This window comes from Leptosomus discolor, chromosome 3, assembly GCF_034619465.1.
Source record: "Leptosomus discolor isolate bLepDis1 chromosome 3, bLepDis1.hap2, whole genome shotgun sequence".
In the NCBI taxonomy this organism is placed as follows: domain Eukaryota; kingdom Metazoa; phylum Chordata; class Aves; order Leptosomiformes; family Leptosomidae; genus Leptosomus; species Leptosomus discolor.
In genome coordinates this window covers 2,069,414-2,087,881 of record NC_141393.1, presented here as the reverse complement: position 1 = coordinate 2,087,881, position 18,468 = coordinate 2,069,414, and the positions used below count along the sequence as shown (strand labels likewise).

General features: G+C 48.0%; 1 protein-coding gene across 1 annotated transcript in view; it reads left to right on the top strand.

Moving 5' to 3' along the window:
- The window catches only part of MDGA2 (MAM domain containing glycosylphosphatidylinositol anchor 2), a 244,782-nt gene that overhangs the window by 30,149 nt on the left and 196,165 nt on the right, over positions 1 to 18,468 (top strand). The gene's annotated exons all lie outside the window — the stretch shown is intronic.

The following is an 18,468-nucleotide window of genomic DNA, read 5'->3' as shown; positions in this document are numbered from 1 at the left end:
GTTTGATGGTAAACTTTGTGTCTGCCTCCCTAAATTGTGTGACTCTGCTCAGCTGTTGAAAAGTGAAAAGACCTGAATCCTGTTGCACAACTGTGGTTTTGCATTTGCTTCAGGTTAAGGAAAACTGTTCAAAATCTATTGGAAATGTTCTAAAGGTAGGAAGTCTGTGCAATATACGTTTGGAGACTCTTCTAATGCAGGCAGTGTCCTGTGAACAAATATGTTGAGATGCCACGTATCTAGTTAAAAACATAGGTAGAGCTCAAAGGGAGCCCTTGAGTCTCCTTCGAAGAGAAAGCTGTCCGCCTTATGGCTCTACAAACGTTTGGCTTCTGTTTCCCAAAAAGCCCCCTCTCTCTGTCAGACGAATCTCAGGCTGCGCATTCATTTAGTGACCCACGTGGTGACAATTTTTTGTGGTTTAGTTACGGGGTTGGTGGAGGGGCGGCCACTGCCTTTTGGGGGCTTTTCTTGCCTAGTGGGTGCTCTTCGCTCCATGATGTGCTTAGCGAGCTCTAACATGCCAATGCCAAATTTAACAATCCTTTATGAGCGATAACTGAAATAGGACGTAATGACTCGTTAGCTTGTTGGAGTCCAATAAATGATCGGGCAGCCGTAACGACTGCGCCACAAGGCATCCAGCGTTTGTCACGGGGCTGGCCCGAGGTTTGCAGCGAGGGGCGAGCGGGATGCCCGGTCCAGCAACGTTCAGGGCTCAGCAGGGCTGGTCGCGGTCCCGGCCCTCCGGTCGTGCTGGGGGTGCCCCAGTGAGCCCCAGAGTCCTCCACGCCCCAGTGGCTGCTGAAGGCATTCCGTAGGGCAGCCCTGTGCAGCCGTTGAATAAAAACCCCGAGAACAACCATTTCGGTCCCTTTTGGATGCCCTTACAGCACTTCTCTCTCACCCCAGCATCCATGTATTAGGTTCTCCTTCGTTCTTAATTTCAGGCGTGGCTGTGAAACTGGTGTTGGTGGGAAAGGCAGTCTCAAGACTGGGGTGCTACACGGCCTGAACAGGAAGGGCTGAGAAAGATTGGTTTGGAATTTTGGGGTTTCCTTGAATTTCGTTGAGAATTCCTTCTGGAATATGTCTTTCTCCTTGTGTCATATTTTGTTTAGCTATTAATATGTGCTCTCGGATTTGCTGTCTGGGATTTATTACGGGTTTAATTTTGGTTTTTACATCATATGCTGCTGCTTAATATATTTCAAATACAGATGATGTCCTTCTGGAACATGACAGACTTCAGGTTCCAGCTGTGATTTAATCCTAGGTGATTTCCTTTGTATGCAGGCTGAAATTTCTCTTAGTATTTTCAGTTGTTAACGATCAAATATTTGTAGGCAGAGACTACTGCTGCAGTAAGCTTAAGGTGCCAGTGAAGATTGGATCTAGCTGTGAAAAAGATAGGAGGAAAAACCCTGTACCCCCACAGAAAAGCTTATAAGAAATCCGAGTGTTGGAAATTGAAATGTTCCTCTTGAAATTTCCAAGTATCTTAAAATAATTTTGTCCTTTTTTTTTTAGTTGAAACTTTCTGGTTTGATTTTCTGTTTGTTGAATATTTACTTTATAGATCGTATGTCGTGTGTGCCATATGAAGAACTCTGGGCAGTAATGAGCAGGAATATTGGGGGTGGGGGTGTTTTCTTGAATAACTGCCCATGAGACACTTCTACTCAGAGACCCCAAAAGGAACCATAAGGATAACAAGTACTTAGCCAACATTTTCTATCAAAATGTGTTTTGTTTCTTTAATGAACACATTTAGTAAAATTACAGAGAGAAATACCGTATTTTTACAGAATTAGGTAACTGTCAAAAACAAACCTGTGGAAACTGGATGATATTCCCTTTTGAAAGCAAAACTTTGATTAGAACAAGAAAGAAATGTTTCCATTTTTTAATGAAACCCTCGAATGTGTGTAAGGAAACAAGTAAGATGTCTATATTTCTTGAAAACTGTATGGATGAAAAAAATCACTTTGGCTTGTAAAGCTAAAGAGAGAAAACAGTATTAAAGTTGTGTTCCACGTTGGTTTTGGATCAAGAGCACTTCCTAAGGGGTAATTTAAGTCTTCAGGCTCTAATTTAAAATTTGAAAATGAACTATATCTGTGTAGCTTGAAAATGAATTGTTGAAAAAAATCCACAGAAAATCTTTGTTTCCTCATTCATCTCCGTTATTGACTTGCTGGCTGGTTGGGAAATTTTAATACCAGCATTTGGATGGGAAATCACACTCTCTGGTAATTTCCTGGTTTTCATTTTCCAGTTAGCTGTGGCATTCAGCAGCAGTTGGAGCCACGTTTGCTGCTACTGCAATAATCAGTTATACAGATAGAAGTGGGAACAAGCCAGAGTGTTGGGCTGTGTGAGAGGAGAGGGGGCGGTTACATTATTTTTATGGACTTTCTGCACTCTTGCAAATGCTTTTAGTTCTGTTTCTGCCGGAAGGCTCCATCAGAAGTTGCCAGATGCTTTGCATGGATCTGCAGGTGTCAGGTGTTGTATCTGTTAAAGAGGTCTCAAAATATCATTATCAATTTCTCATGATCTCAGATGACTCTTGACTAAATCTTCTGACCACTTGGGCCTAGGTGTTCAAGAGGTACGTAATGCATCTTCTGTAGAGAAGATCTAAACTAAAGCTCTTGGGTGGCTGCAGAGCATCTACTGAAACCTGCCTGTGGTGGGTGCCTGCTCGGTGTGTTTTGGGTCTTGCCCATGATGTGGTTGGGAAATGAAAGGGCGAACTGCGCTCCCGTGGAAGTCTCCATCCCCGTCGCCCGCCCGGCGCTCGTTTCTGTTTGGGACCATCTGCAAAGAGCGGCTGCTGGGTCTCGGGTCACGCGTTGCGTAGCAGGATCCAGATGGACAGGTTCATTCAATATTTGGAAGTAAATCATGTTAGTATTCGTAGATAGATGCATCTTATTTCTTCGTCTCTGTGAGTTCCATGCAGGCATAATGGTTGCTTGGTCTTATTTTGGTGTACCCTGTAATTGTGATAAACTGCTTTCTAATAACTGTTCAGCTGTTGGTCTGGATTCTGTGCTGCTTGAGGGCATAATAATTTGTTCTGCTCTAAGAATTTAGACAAACCCCCAAACACTTTATAACTACCTTCATGGATAAGGAACACAGCTAAGGAGTTACACTAAACACATGCAGTCGTTTTGAAAATAGCCGGGGGGGGTAAATCTGCTGCTGGACAGAAGGGAAAAAGCACTTTGTGAAGAATGAGTAGTTCATGTTATTTACAGTCAAGCATGTAATTACGTATCCTGATGGGCTGGTTTTACTTGGTTGACATCAGACATGCCTGCTGATGACTAAATCTTCGAGAGCTCAAGGAAAGTCCTTCAGGTGCAGCATTCCCATCAAGCTGCATTTAATCGTGACGCTGCTTTTAGTGACGCCCCAAGGAGGAAAGGGAATTTTGCTGGCGCTTCTGCAGGTGATGACGGTGGTACCATGCCTACTTGACTTAAAACTATCATGGATTATGCCAAACTGGGCTACAATCTCTTCTGTTCCTTTAACGTACGCAGCTAGCAGTTCTTTTTGGTCTGGTGTCAAAATACTTGAATGAAAAAAGGTGAAGAAAAGGTGGTTCAGTGTTGCCAGAGTTCTCGTTTCACCTACAGCCACTCTTGGAAAAAACGAGGAGTCCATGCCCGTTCCTGGGCAGGGACAGAGCCTCCTTCCAACACTTTGTAAGTCATCTTGGTTTTCTTTCTAAAGAACAAGTCTTATGAGGAGCAGTTGAGGGAACTGGGGCTGTTCAGTCTGGAGAAGAGGGGGCTGAGGGGAGACCTGATCGCTCTCTGCAGCTTCTTGACAGGAGGCTGTAGTGAGGTGGGGGTCAGTCTCTTCTCTCAAGGAACAAGCGATAGGACAAGCAAACGGCCTCAAGCTGCGCCAGGGGAGGTTTAAATTGGATATTAGGAAAAATTTCTTCACCGAAAGGGTTGTCGAGCCCTGGAACAGGCTGCCCAGGGAGGTGGTGGAGTCACCATCCCTAGAGGCATTCAAAAAACATGTGGATTTGGTGCTTAGGGCCATGGTTTAGTGGTGGGCTTGGCAGTGCTGGGTTAGCGGTTGGACTTGATGATCTTAAAGGTCTTTTCCATCTTAAATGATTCTATGATTCTGTGTTTATTTGCTGGTTTCTCTTAGAAAGATCTCCTTTTTGCTTTCTGGAGGGATAGGACTGTGGTAAATAGACTAGTAACGATCTCTTCTTTAGAAGACAACTTTCTGTCCTCACTTTGTGTGTCTAAGAAAATAGTTTTTGCTCTCCCAGGTCTGATTGAAGATCGTAGTTTCTCACATGAGATTAAAACAAATGCACTTGGTCCCTCTGGCACCGTATTCGCAGGAGGGAGGTTTCCATTCTTGTTGAGCCACCAGGAGAAGAAACTGCCCCATATATCCAAGCTGTATTCATCCTAGACTTGAACTCTTTTTCTTCTTTCTCTGGAAGCATCTCTTTAAAGTACATCTCATCTTTCTACTTTGAAGAAAAAGCTTTTGTACTTGACTCCTAGGAAAATTTTTGCTTGACTTATGGAGGACACTTTCTCCTTTTATAAGGAAGGAAACTTACGGTATAAGTTGAGTATTTCTACTTAAAGAATCAGAACTCCTACGAGAAAGCTTTTCTGCTTATTCCCGGAGGACGATTTACCAGTTTTTTAACAAAAAAAAGTACTAATTGCTTTGTTGAAAATGTATTTTTGTATTTCTCTTTCTTCACGGATACTTATGGACACAAGGGCAGGCTGCACAGCTTGAGGGAAAGAAGGTGAAGCGAAAGGTCAGGTTTACGTTAAAAGATTTTTGAAATTAATTTGGAAGTCAGGATGAAAAAAGTTTATCAAATAGATTTGGTGCGCAGATAGGTTAAGGTTTTATTGTGAGGTAGGGGAGAGACATACCTTGTGCAGAAAACACTGCTTGTTGAGAAAGTCTGTAATTCCAGGATTAAGAGGTTGATCTGAGGGTTTAGGGGAAACAACCCTTTCCTTTGCTCAGAGAGCCACTTAAATCTTTGCTTGCAGCAACAGTCCCTTTACACAAGATGAGTTAGATCCACCGTGGGGTGTTCCGTGCGCATACAACGAGCTAAGTCCATCCACCATCAACTGCTGCTGCGTGCGCTGGCTCTTCCGTCGCGACGGCGTTACGGCAAGGGAGAGGCCAGGGCAGCCTGGTCCAGTTTATTCACAGAACTCAGTTTGACCTATAGTGGGAGCATGGCCTGCACCAGTTCCAGTCCTCCGTGGAGCACAACTGCAGTTACAGGAGGGGGGAGGCTCCTGCAGGCCCCTAACTATTCCTCCCAAATACCCGTTGGTGTGCGTGTGCATTAGGTGTAAGATTTGTGGAAGTCCTAGTTGTCTTGGGTCTCTGCTTATCATCCTGGATCTTTGACTTCCAGGTTCACATTTCTCGTTTCGGGGTTTTTTTATGGGCTATTTGTGTGGTTTCTGCTTCCCTGATGGGTCTCAAGGTGTGTAGCTGCAGCGGTTGCTTTTGCTGGCCATCGTCCCCCTTGGCACAACGAAGTCTGTGGTGTTGGACAAGTGCCCTGGGCTAGCTGTGAACATCGTCAGGAAGCTTCGAGATCCATGTTAGCAAGGCCTGTGGGTGCTCAGCGTTACATCCTTACCTTGAGATGCTGGTGAGGGAGAGATCACCGCAAGATCTAGCTTTGTTCCCAGTTCCAAGCCCAGTCTTGGTACCCTTAAGAGTAGGGATCATTGTCTTCTGCAGAGTACCCCTTTCTTAGGTGTCATGCCCTGAAAACCTCATCAGTTCCTGTCTCAGTCTGGAGACTTTGTTTGACAAAGCACCTCCTGCAGCTGTACCTGTCTCCCTGGCTTTTTGATGCAGCTCGGCCCTGGAATCAAGAGGGATGGGACCTCCCAGCTTCAGTGTTCGTGATGTGGGATTGACTGAAGCACGTTCAGCGTTGACAGGTTATTTTAGCAAACGAGGAGCGTCGCAGCTTTCCTGGCTTGGGATGACACAACATGCTGCTGATAATACGTGTCAAATGACAGAAGTATCAAACTGCTAATCTTCTTCAGCGTCCCGGGGTGTCTCCCAGTACCATGTGCAATCAGGAGTCTGCAAGGGGAGTGTTATTCAGAGGGAACAAGGGGTCTGTAATTCAGAGATCGTGACGCTGATTTCCCTGACCACTCTGGAAAAGGACGTTGCAGGGTGATGATGTTGAGTGCTGTGCAGAGGGATTTAGGTGCATCACTCCGTCTCTGTCAGGAGTGTTGATGGCAGCCCATACTGCTCCATCCCCACATGTGGTAGTCCAAATTCACCCCTATCTTCTGCCCACTGCACAAACCCTGTTGTTAGAATGCAGAAGCAAATGCCATGTTGATCATTATTTAACTCCCAATAATTGCTCCGTTGGGCCGCTGCAGAAGTACTCTGCATCACGCTCCAGCTTCTGTTGCGGTGCAGTGCTGTAGGGCTTGAACGTGCCTGTTGGGAACCACAGCTTTGCTTTGTCACAGAATCGCAGCATGTCAGGGGTTGGAAGGGACCTCGAAAGATCACCCAGTCCAACCCCCCTGCCCAGAGCAGGACCACCCAGAGCAGGTCACCCAGGAACGCATCCAGGAGGGTTCTGAATGTCTCCAGAGAAGAAGACTCCACCACCTCTCTGGGCAGCCTGTTCCAGGGCTCTTGTCACCCTCATAGGGAAAAAGTTTTTCCTTATGTTCATGTGGAACCTCCTGTGCTCCAGCTGGCACCCGTTGCCCCTTGTCCTGTCATTGGCCATCACCGAGAAGAGCCCGGCTCCATCCTCCTGACACTCGCCCTTTATGTATTTATAACCATTGATGAGGTCACCCCTCAGTCTCCTCTTCTCCAAGCTCAAGAGCCCCAGCTCCCTCAGCCTTTCATCAGAAGGGAGATGTTCCACCCCCTTGACCATCTTTGTGGCTCTGTGCTGGACTCTTTCCAGCAGTTCCCCGTCCTTCTGGACCTGAGGGGCCCAGAACTGGACACACTATTCCAGATGGGGTCTCATATCTCTTCATAAGGGGCGTATATACGCACTCACACACAACTAGTGAGATGTGCTTGTTTATGCAAAGCAAAATAGATGTGATAATGAAGATACGACGCTAGGAACGGGGAAGGGAATTAGCTGAAACTGCCGGCTGCTCCTCACATCGCACCGTGTCCTTCTGAGCCTTCCCCAGTTCACCACAGTCATAAGAAGCTGGATTTAAACTCGCTGGGATGAGGAGGAGGTGACGCTTTCTCCCCGAGTGCTATTTTTATCTGGATGAGATAATTGTGTTCTCTTCTTGAATGATAAGAAGGCTGCCCGCCGCCGACTCCTCACTACTCTGCTCGTATGTGGCCAAGTCTGCCTGGCACTGGGAAGGAAAGAGTGTGAGGAATTTTGTGTGGAAAAATACTCAGAATCGAGCGCTCTTACACTAATTCTGCTGAAGCAATTAACGCCAAGCTTACGGGGAGGCTGTATAGTGAGAGTGAGGGACTATCTGTTTTATGCATACATTGGTGGTAAAAGTGAGTATTGAAAATGGTGCTTTCTGGTGAGTCTTGAAGTACCTCCTCAGAGAACCGCCACGTTTCAGTCTTTCAGCATCCCACGTGTTCCAGTCCCCATTGCATGAGTGTTAAATCCCTTTCAAAAATCCATCTCACTCATCTCTCTCCATCCTAAACAACCTTTGGATTTTAAAATATAGGCACTGGCAGCATCCAGCTCTTTAGATTCCTGTGCTGTCATTGCTGCTAGAATGTTTTCTAGGAGGGTGAGCGGTGCCTGGGTGCAAGCTGAACATCTTCTTGACCACTGCAGTATTCCTTTAATTTTTTTTTTTCTGAATAACGCAGATATTGCTGTTGGACTGTTAAAGTTCATATGACTGTAATACCTGAGTAGCAGCCTGATCTTTTTTTTTATTATTAACTCTGGGGTTCACACAAGGAGAATCTGGTGGGATGTTGATGCTCTGGCACCTTCTGAGTGCGCCCAGGGTTCTGCCTGGGTGCTGGACAGCTGGGCTCCACGCTTTCCGTGATGGGAGCAGGGCTGGTGCCAGGAGCTGGTTGCAGAAGGGTGCAGCGCACGTTTAGCTCCTCTGGGGCTTTGTGGTGGGGATATTCCTGCTTGGGCTTGGGTGGCACCTTCATCCCCCACCTTCTTGGCGCATGTTTTCCGCGCCCTTCTCTGCGGATGTTTGTGCGGGTCTCCTGGCTGCAGCAATTAAGATATAATTCAGGGATCGAAAATATAGTTCAGCTGCTTCGTTATTTTCTGTGCTGCCTCTTTGACTTGTGTTTGCCTTGTACTGGCTGGAGTGAATCATGCGTTCTTATTGCAGTGACACTTTTAATTTCCATCTCTGGTATCTCCCAATATTCACTGGTATGTTATTTGATCTTCTTTTTTTGGCCTTTTATTTATTAGAAGTAACAAGCTTAAATCCTCATTCACGTGGTCGAATGAAAGACCAGAAACAGTGAATGCAAATTCCTTTTATTTTTTAAAAAAGGAGGAAAATTAATATAAAGCAGTAGCATAAGCATTGGCATGTAAGGAAAGCAACTATGTTCATCTTTCATCACTCTTTTTTTGCATGATACAACAAAAGAAGACACTATGAAAGGCGATATTGTGCAGATGGGGAAAGCATTTAAAAGCTTTGCAGTATTGATAACTGTAATCTCTCAACATGAGAGAAACACAAATTTAATTTGTGGGTTTCTGATTATTCTCTCTCTGAGGTCACGTTTGTGCATGACAACCTCGAAGCCTCTGGAAATGGCTGTGCTTGGTGTTCACTGGGGAAGGACCATCTCCCGGTGGTGGGAGAGGTTAGGCTGGCTGAGGGGGACGGCTTGGGTCTGTGCCGCATCGGCACGAGACTCACAGCCGCTGGGGTATCCGACCACGGGAGCGTCTTTGTCAGACCCCAGCTGATTCCCTGTCTTGCAGAAACACGAGGATTTGGGTTCAATCCATGCTGAGTGTATGGGTTTTGGAGCTGCAAGTGTGTTTGGAACGTGAGAGCGAGGGAAGTGGAGAGGAAGACAAGGAGCTGCTTTAGAGATGCCACACTGGGATGCGCGAGGCTGAGACATGGCAGAAAGCTGGGTATTAGTGTGGACCAGTTTGGTGCTAAGCCAGTTCTCGTGGCTTGCTGGACTGCTGGGCAGCGGTGGGTCTGTTGTGATTGTGTCCCTGTGGGTCACCTGGAAGAGCATCACCCCTGTCCCTGCCGCAGCGGGGTTTCTGTGTGGTCAGCAGCCTGGCGAGCTGCAAGCAGCTCCTGAAGCTACGGTCGGATGTGCTCATGCCCAAACACGCTACCTGCTATCTTCTGACCCATTTCGTTTTGCTTCCAGCACCACTTTGACTCTCTCATCTGCTCAAACAGAGGACAAGGTGTTGTGCATGTGCCTGGGGTCAGCAGGCAGGGGTGCTCACCGGTACCTTGTGCAGGTTGGCCGCCGCACAACGGGACTCCTCTGCAGCTTCCCTGGGAGTGCAGGGAGAAACCGATGGAGGAGGAACACGGCTGGCACCCAGTGCTGCCAAAGGAGGTTTGAAACTACCCCCTTGGTGCAGTGCCGGGGGGTGGCTGAGGACTCCAGCCCCCGCGTGAGAGCTTTTGCAGTGGCTGAAGCACCAGAGCAGTAAAGCGTGTAAACATCGCAAGGAAATGGTGTCTTCCCTTAAAAGAAACGTAAAAGAGGTGGATTTCCTCTCCCTCCCATCCCTTTGGCCGTTACTTGTGCCTGCCTTTTCCATTACCCTGGGAGAACCTGCTTACCCGTCGCTATCTTTCTGATGAATCCTTTGGCTGGACAGTTGGGTCGCAGAGAATTATTCTGCCTAATTATCGCCTCAGGAGGTACAAGATTGCGAGGGAGGGTGCGTTTGGGAAGCTGAAGGGCAGGTGATGGTATCTCACCAACAGATCGGAGGCTGCTTAGCTGGATTTGGCTGAAATGAGTTTCCTGCTGTGCGTGTGCACGTCATCCACGAGGGTAAGGAAGAACGCCCAGGCAAGGGTGGGAGTGTTGCAGAACGTCAGAGGGCAATGAAAACGCAGTGAGCAGCCACCCTTTGTTACCCAAAAAGGGGTTTGCCTCAGGCGTACCGGCACAAATGCCTTTTGTAAAGATTTGCCTTTTTCTGTTCTTACGTTTCAGTGCATGTGCTTGTTTCAGGAATTTTTCTGTAACTTTTCATCCTTTTTTTTTTGTTTTGATGGGAAAGAATTTGCCTGAAGATTGAAGCCTGAACTCCTCACTGCACAAGACGTGGCTTGTTCCTGCTTTTTGTACAGTCGTTACACACTTGAGTGTGGAGTTTTCTGCTTCCCCTGAACGGGGAAGCGTCACGTTCTTCGGTCGTGTGTTGGTGCTGGTTTCAGCTGAGGGATCCCTGGTGTGGGAGAGCAGGGTGGGCTCTCTGCCACAGGGTTCAGCTCTCGTGGAGTTGTTGTGGAACGAGGTCTCGCTGCACGTTCGTGTGAAAGCCCCCAGAGTTGAACCAAACCCTTCTGCTCAACACAAGTGGAAATAGAAATGGTGTAAATGCGTTTCCCGAGAGCCTCAGACATCAGAGCTGTACTGTTTCCATCTATATTTGGATTTTTACTATCTTGTACCTCTGATTTGGAAATTTGGTGTCAAATGCCTGGGAGTCCTAATCTTAATGGTTTGGCTGAGGAGATGAGCAAGTTTGTGGTAGGTGACCGACAGTGGATTTTGGCTTGGGGCAATTTCAGACAACTGTTTTGTTTTGCAGGCAGCAGCAGAGCTGGTGAGGCGGCGTTTGTGGAGATATTAGTTACTGTGCTTGCCCCTTCCATGAAAGCTTCGTGCAGGGGGTGGTCGTGGCGGCTCTGAGGCTGTCCTTGGTGGTGGTGCTCATCGTGGTGGCTCGGAGACTGGTTTGGGTCGTACTGGTAGAAGTCACACTTGCACCTCTGCTGCTCGTCCTAGCAGGGAGAGATGTTTCCCTGACGCGAGTGATGGGGAGCTGAGCGCAAGCCTGTTTAGGGAGGGTTAAGCAAAGCTTAGCCTAAAGTGGACATTTTTCACCACAGTGGTCGGTGGCAACAGTATGAGGAAAGTGAGGAAGGACGTAGCAGAGTGCTGTGGAACGAGCGAGGTGGCTCTGCCAGGAAATATTAATGCAAATACGGAGCGCTTACAGTACTTCCAAAACCTTTTTACACCCTCAGCAGACACACTATTCAAACTGAATTAAATAGCTTTGCAGTGACTGTTAAATGTTATCAGTTCCCTGCTACCTTATGTGCATTTTTATTTTCTGCAATGGAAATCTTTGTACAAGCAGGAGGAAAAAAAGGGGAAAAAAAAAAATAAAGCCCGATGTTGTTCGCACTGATGAAAGGTTGTACTTAATGCTTGTAAAATGCCAGCAAAACACTTGTATGCTCAGAATTGAGCCAGAATGATAAAGATGCTTTGTGGGCTTCTTGAGCTGCAGAATTCCTGGTTTGCGGTACGCTTTCAATCGAATTTTTCGTGGTAAACTTCCTTGTTTTAATTCAGCTCAGAAAGCTCTGCTGGGGCTGGAGAAGAGTTGCGTGGGTGGTAGGGGTGGGTTGGGGTGGAGGGATCTACTGGGTTCGCCTTCTGGGAGACGAGGTGATGCTGGCCTGAACCCCGGGTGCCTCCATGGCGCAGCACAGCGTATCTCTGGTAGGCTGCAAGGAAGGGGAGTCCTGGTTGGCTTGCTTTACCTCGTGGGTTTTTGTAACTTCCATAACTGCACATCTGATTTTCAGCTCTGTGTGGAAACCCCCGCACTGAGCAGCCATACTGAAGAGTCTGAAAATGTATTTAAATGTATTTGTCCCTCTCCTAAACTGCATTTTAGCCCCTTGTTGATCTTTTCATCCCTTGCCAGGCAGACTTACTGATCAGAACAAAAACTTTTATCTTTAAGACCTATGGGGAACTCGAACTGGAAATGCTGGGAAACGACCCCGAGCCGTGGCCAGAGAGCTGGCTGCTGCCCCAGGCGCCTCACCCTGTCCCTGTGGGGCTGTGTTTGAGTTCAGCCCCAAAGAGAAGAGGAGGAAGATGTTGGTTTGCCCCACGGTGTTGCCTTCACCTTCCCTGGGCTTGTGCTGGATTAGGCTTGTTTTCTAGGAGTGTTTCACTTTAGGGTGCTGGATGGAAAGTCCTGTCAAGCATACTGACGTGAGACCTTGCTGTCGGAAACGAGGGCATCGCTTAGATGGTGTGCTGGGTCTGTGTGTCCATTTCTGTGAGGCAAACCCCTTGCACACCTTCTGTTCCCTGGTAGGAGCAAGCAACTGAAAATGCAAACCTCAAAGGCTGCAGGTCGGTATAGAGAGATTTCGCCTGGGGTGCTGATCTGAATCCTGGAGGCTCCTGAGTGATGGAGTTTATTGTGAACACCAAGGAAGTGGCCCAGCAGGGTTGGATTAGATGCCTGTGCACTGAGCACGGGGCTGTTCGCATTTGATGTCTCGTTGCCCCGTTCAGCTGTTTCTGATCCCACTGGAGCGGCGTGCGGTGTCTGTGCGCTGCGGGGGAGACAAAGCTTGGTAGCAGGGATGGAGGGGAGGTGGTTATGAAGGGGAGGAGCCTCGTCAAAATTTCTGAGACTGGAAAAAGAGGGAGCAATTGCAGCCCAGGAACAGAGGTGGTACGATCTCTGCTTGCCAGAAGCCACTGAGTCGACGTGTGTGGTTTGCTGGACTTGTAGCATTTCCAGGATGGTTTTGTTTGCAGGAATTTATCGTGGGTCTCACGCCTTCTGTCTTTGCTAATTTTATAAGCGCTAGGGAGTTGAATTAGGGAACAAGAGGTGAAAGTCTGAAGCACCAGTAATGAGGCAATCGGTGCCTGTATCACATTTTAATAGCAAAGACCAAATTTTACTGGGTGTTGGTAGCGTACAACAAGGAAGAGCGATTCTCACGTCTGCTGCATTTGACTGCAGCTGTGGGATGAAGCACCCCTGTGAAAGGCTGCTCTCCAGGCCTGATGGGAAGTCAGTGGGATTACTATGGGTTTATCTGTTTCCCAGTACGTTTACATCCAGCCGTGCTTGGGGTGAGGCTTGCACTTACCATCACGTGTAAATACAAGGGCCAGAAGAACGTGAAACGCCGGCAGATGCTGCGAGTGGTCCGGTAGAAGACGAGAGGGGTTGGTGGGATTTGGCAGACGAGTGAGGCTTCAGGAAGGAAACCCGGAGAGCAGCGTTCCAGCAGGCTCCTGGAGCGCAGCCTCGTGATCTGCGGTCATCATCACACCGAGGGGTGTTTCGGGCGCTAATGGCAGCCCCATCAGTCCACCACCGCCAGGTTTGGAGACATCCCTCCAATTCCAGTACACCCAGCAGCTTTGTCCCAGGTCCCCTTTCCAGGCCAAGTGCTGGCTTTCATCAGAGCTGGATTTCCCGCTTCTCTTGTTTAAACATAATTTTTAATGCAGCAGCTATTTTAAGACTTGGCAACTTGCTGATGGCCTGATCTGAAATGATGTTGGTTCGCCTAATAGCTTGGGGTTTTTATGCCGTAGGTGTTGGGGCTGCAGAGTCCCTGATAGCATATTTTAGAGTTCTGATGGATTTTTAAATAGCCTTCCAGCGTTAAGGCAGGCGTTCCTGTCATCTGCGTTTTCCAGTAAAATAGGAGCCTGGTTACCTACTGATCTGCCGTTTTCAGGAAATCTATTCGTGCTCCTCCTTTTCACCCTCCCCAGTTTTTGCCTCCATCACCCCATCGAGCTCCACGCCCAAGGGAGGTGCTGAACTGGTGGGTTACAGGCAGCATCCCTAGGGCAAGGCCAGCGAGGAGGAGGAGCAGGAGGGATGTAGGGGCACATACATCTGGAAACCTCAGTCCATGCAGGTCCTTGTAGAAAATTGAAACTGCAATACCCTCTTCCCTTGGGGACAGCCCGCACTGACAGTGACCCCTGCCAAAGAACACTTTGTTTGGGAAAAAAATCTATATATAATCCTCTCCATGAAATAAAGGAGAATCGGGCCAGAGAGCAGCTGTGGATAGGCACATGTCCCCGTGTATTATATGCTCTGCTACTTGCTGACAGGATTTTAGGGGGATTTTTTTTCTCCCCAGATATTTTTCAGTTTACATGTACAAATACCTGGTCGGTCCCTGGGAGGGAACATAGAGGAACTTCTAATGCATGCAGGTTTTTAGAAAAAATTTCCTATGTGGTTTGCGTTTTGTTTTGTAGAAGTTTTCGCCTACGCTTAGTAAAACTACAGTTAAAGTTGTAACGTACCCTCCTGTGACACCCTGATCCCGTGAGTTGGGAATTTGGAGCAACCCATAACTTCTAATGGGACGTAAGAGCATCCGAGGTGTCAAAATTTCATGTGTCCTGTTTTATCTTGCTCCCGTGGGCTGGAGGCACTGCTCATAAATCAAACAGCCAGTGATTAGTGAGAAACTGAAACTTGGCGTAAGCGGGATTTGACACAGCCGGTGTCTCAGGTGGGTTTTTGTAGCTTCTTGGTGCATGGCGCCAGGTGACACGAAGCTGAGGAGGACTGCAAGGAGGCAGCGCTGACCTCAAAACAGGTTGGACAGATTTGAGAAGTGATCTGCGAGAGGTGGTTTGGTAAGAAGGTGGCGGGATCTCCGTCCGTGGCTTCTGCAAAGGGAAATAGCCGGCAGGGAGGGGCTCTGAGTCGCGGTGAGCCTGAACGTGCCGTCGCCGTGCCGTGCCGTTTTGGAACGTGGAAACAGCGCACTTGGAAGGAGATGAGGGGATCTTTCTGTGAGGGACTGGAGTAGCCCTTCCGCTCGGGTGGTCCCTGGTCTGGGGAGTGCTGCGTCGTGCCGCGGGGAAGACGCGAGTCGATGGAGAAAGGTCAGAGGAGCGACAGATGAGCAGGAGAGGTTTCTGATGCGGGAGTGAAATGACTCATGAGGATTGTTCGTGGTGATGAAGAGGAGAAGGCCGAGGAAGGGTGCAGTTAACAGGAGCTTTCAGATGGGCAAAAGAGAAGGAGGAGATTTTTTTTCTGGAGATCCCCAAAGGATAAGACAGACGGTAATTGGCTTAAGTTGCAGTGAGAGCTCTAGGTCAGACAGCAAGAAAAGCTGTTTGATAGTGGAGATGTGCAGATACTGAAACAGGAGCTCCAGGGGACAGGGGGGCATCTATTGCAGGGGCCTCTTTGGGGACAGGCTGGAGGAACATCTCCTGGTGCTGGCAGTGGTTGGTCCTGCCTCCAGGCACAGGAAAGGATGAACCAGAGCTTACGAGGGCTTCTCTGGCCCTTCTTTTCCGTGATTCTCTTCCCAGCGTTAGTCCTGACCAGGGCTGCGGTGTGGTTTCCTCACAAGACCGTCACAGGCTGAGGTGCCATTTCTGCAAGAAGGAAAAATGCAGGAGATCCGTTGGAATGTACAGAGATGAGGTAACTGAGTAACTGAGCTGGGAAGAAAACCCAACCCCTCCCTGCCCTCCCCCCAAATACCCCAACCCCCCAAGACTTAAACATGTATCATACTGGGTTATATTAAGTATTATACTTTCTAAAAATACAGCTCAAGAGAGTTGCAGATAGAGTGCTGGTGTTATTTGTGTGCGTGTGAAATAATAATTAGTCTCTTTTGAAAGCAGAAAATGCAAACCAGCTCAGAGGCCATTATTTGCTTCATCTTTGCATAAATTCGTCAGTGCTGCGAGGAATCTGTACATGTTATTTAAGCTTTGGACTTGAATTCCCATGGACTTGTGCTGCTTATGTGGTGATTATATTCCTGCCGGATCCAGGAGATCTGCTGAAAGAAATTAAAACAGAATTGGGCCCACTGTGTCTCTCTGAAACGGCCCAGCCCAACACCAGTGCAGCCTGCAAGACTGTGAATGGCATGGGCTGATTTTAAATTAAACAGATGAACATGGAATGTGTTAAAATATCCCACCAGAGAGCTTATTTGCCAGCTGTTTGATTGTTTTCCTCTGGCATTATCTGCAGAGCAATTATGCGTGAATCAAAACTTCTCGAGACGCTTTCAAGGAAATATTGACCGCTAACATTTTAATTAAGGCACATTGAAGGAGAAACATTTGCATCAACAATACAGACAATAGCAAAGCAGGTTGGGTTTCAAAAAAGGAGGCTTGTTTACCATCCTCCTAATAACACATCCAGTCTGTACCCTTGACTGAAGTGTCAGTTCAAACTAGCTATGTGCATTCATTCCCACCCCCACCCCCCCCTTTGTCATAAAAATAATAAGAAAAAATTGAAAGACAGGCAATTTCAAAATAAGCTTAGCCCATTATTTGTGTCCATAAGCAAAACACATTTGTGCCTTGAACCGTAGCGCTCAGGAGCGGTGTGGGACGGCCCTCTGGAGTGCACCCGTCTCTTTACTGGTGACAGGGTAATTCTGCAGGGCTGGAGGATCACTGGCGTTGCTCTACACCCCGGCATTCCTCCGTCATTGCTGCTAAGAAGAGGAGAGTGAAATGGGTTGTGCAAGCTGCTGGAGAGGGAAGAACAGGCTGAGAAGTTGTCTCAGGAGCTCGTTACTTCACGCAGGTTTGTGCCCTTGCTTCGGTTTAGCCGCAGCCCGGTAGAGCTGACACGGTGGGATTGGGTCAGGTAACTGTGCTGGAGAGTTAATGGGAAAATGAGTCCTTTCCTGTGCAAGGAAGGGGATGGTTTGACCCATCAGGAGTAGTCCGATATCCACCATGCCCCTGAAAACCAAATGCTTGCAGCACTGCCCTTGCACCTGGGAAAGCTCGTGGCTGCTAAATTTTACCGGGGTGCCCCGCACAGTAGTTTACCCACGACACAAGAAACACACAGTTTCCAGGAATTCTTCAGGAAATTTTCTACCCCGTTCCCACCCCGGCCAAGGTGTGTTCAGGCTCTGTGGTGAGGGGAAGGAGAAATGGCCTGCGCGCCTTCAGTCCTCCCTCTGGCTTGAGCCGAGCCTCGTGCTCCCCACACGCGCCGTTCGCGTTGCACCTCGTCCCTTCCGCTGCAGTCAGTCACGTCTGGGGGACCCGGCTTCTCGAAAACCCTTGTCCTCCCCTCCTGCAGGCACCTCCTCCCGTTCAGAAGGGAGATTCCCGCGTTTCAGCGTTTTACCCCGTGATTTATTGGCACAGACTGGGTGAACAGCCTTAGCGTAGGAACAGGGACACAGAGCTTCCCCTGCCAAAAGTGCTGCCTAAACGCTGAGCTACAGGCTCATGCCCTTACCCTCCATCTCTGTGTGGATCAATTGATATCGCATTATTTTCTGGAAGATGAAGTCATTTTGGGAGGGTGCTGCTCCCCAGAAGCACCCATGGGAAGGGGAGGTGTAGATCTGAAACAGGAGAGTCACGAGTTGGTCTCCCACTTTTTGGGTAATTTAAGTGTTGGGTGTTAGATAACTGCTTTATTGCTTTTAGTGCTGTCTCCTGCAGGGGTTTCCAGGTGGTGGGCACTGGTATTAGGAGATCCAGCCTGGAAGGGCTCCTCAGACTACATCTGACTCTGCCAGTTGAGTTACCTCACGGGCTTTGGACATTTAGTACAGAGGCCAGGTATTTGAGTCTGGGTTTTGGACTCCACAAGCCAGGAGAATATAAACGAAGCAAGTCTTGGATCAAGTATTTAGGCCACCTTAATTAAATGAACCAAGATGCTCTTTGAAGGCACGGTAGCATTTAACTTCTCAGGTCACAGAAGAACTTTAGCAGTTTACCCACAATAAACATGGATATTCATAAAAGAAATCTTAAGGAGAGTTTGGGGATTGGTTGTGCACATCGTCAGTAGGATCATAGAATCACAGAATCATTTAGGTTGGAAAAGACCCTTAAGATTGAGTCCAACCGTTAATTTAGCACTGCCAAGTCCACCACTAACCCATGTCCCTAATGATGGTAAACAGTTCTTGGGAGTGCTACCACACTTGATCCGTTTGTGTGTGGTGGGGTATGTGTGCTCACATGTAAATGTCCTCACCTGAACCAATTATTTAGGTTCCTTTTTGGTTTAGCACTAGGTGGAAAGGAATAGGCACTTTGAGAATGCGAGTAATTAATCCTGATGCAGACAGAAACCGTGTTTAGATGAGACTTGCTCATCTGCCTTTTCCTGCTCTTGTGCCCTAACCTGTACTTCCCTGCAAGCGATGCCGGCATCACCCAGAAAACGCTGGGTACAGCATCTCTTCCAGTGGCAGTTTAGCATCTAGTGGGTGGCATCTTCCTGCGTTTTTAAGTCTGCAGTAACTCTTAAACTAAACAGTTCGATATCTGGGTGTCAGAGGAGGAGCCGTTCCTGGTGCTTGTGTTTTTGTGAAATATTTAAAAGCAAACCAGCTGTTTATAGGCAAAACCTGCGCAACCGCTGCTGCTTTGCGTGGCTCATGCGCTCCA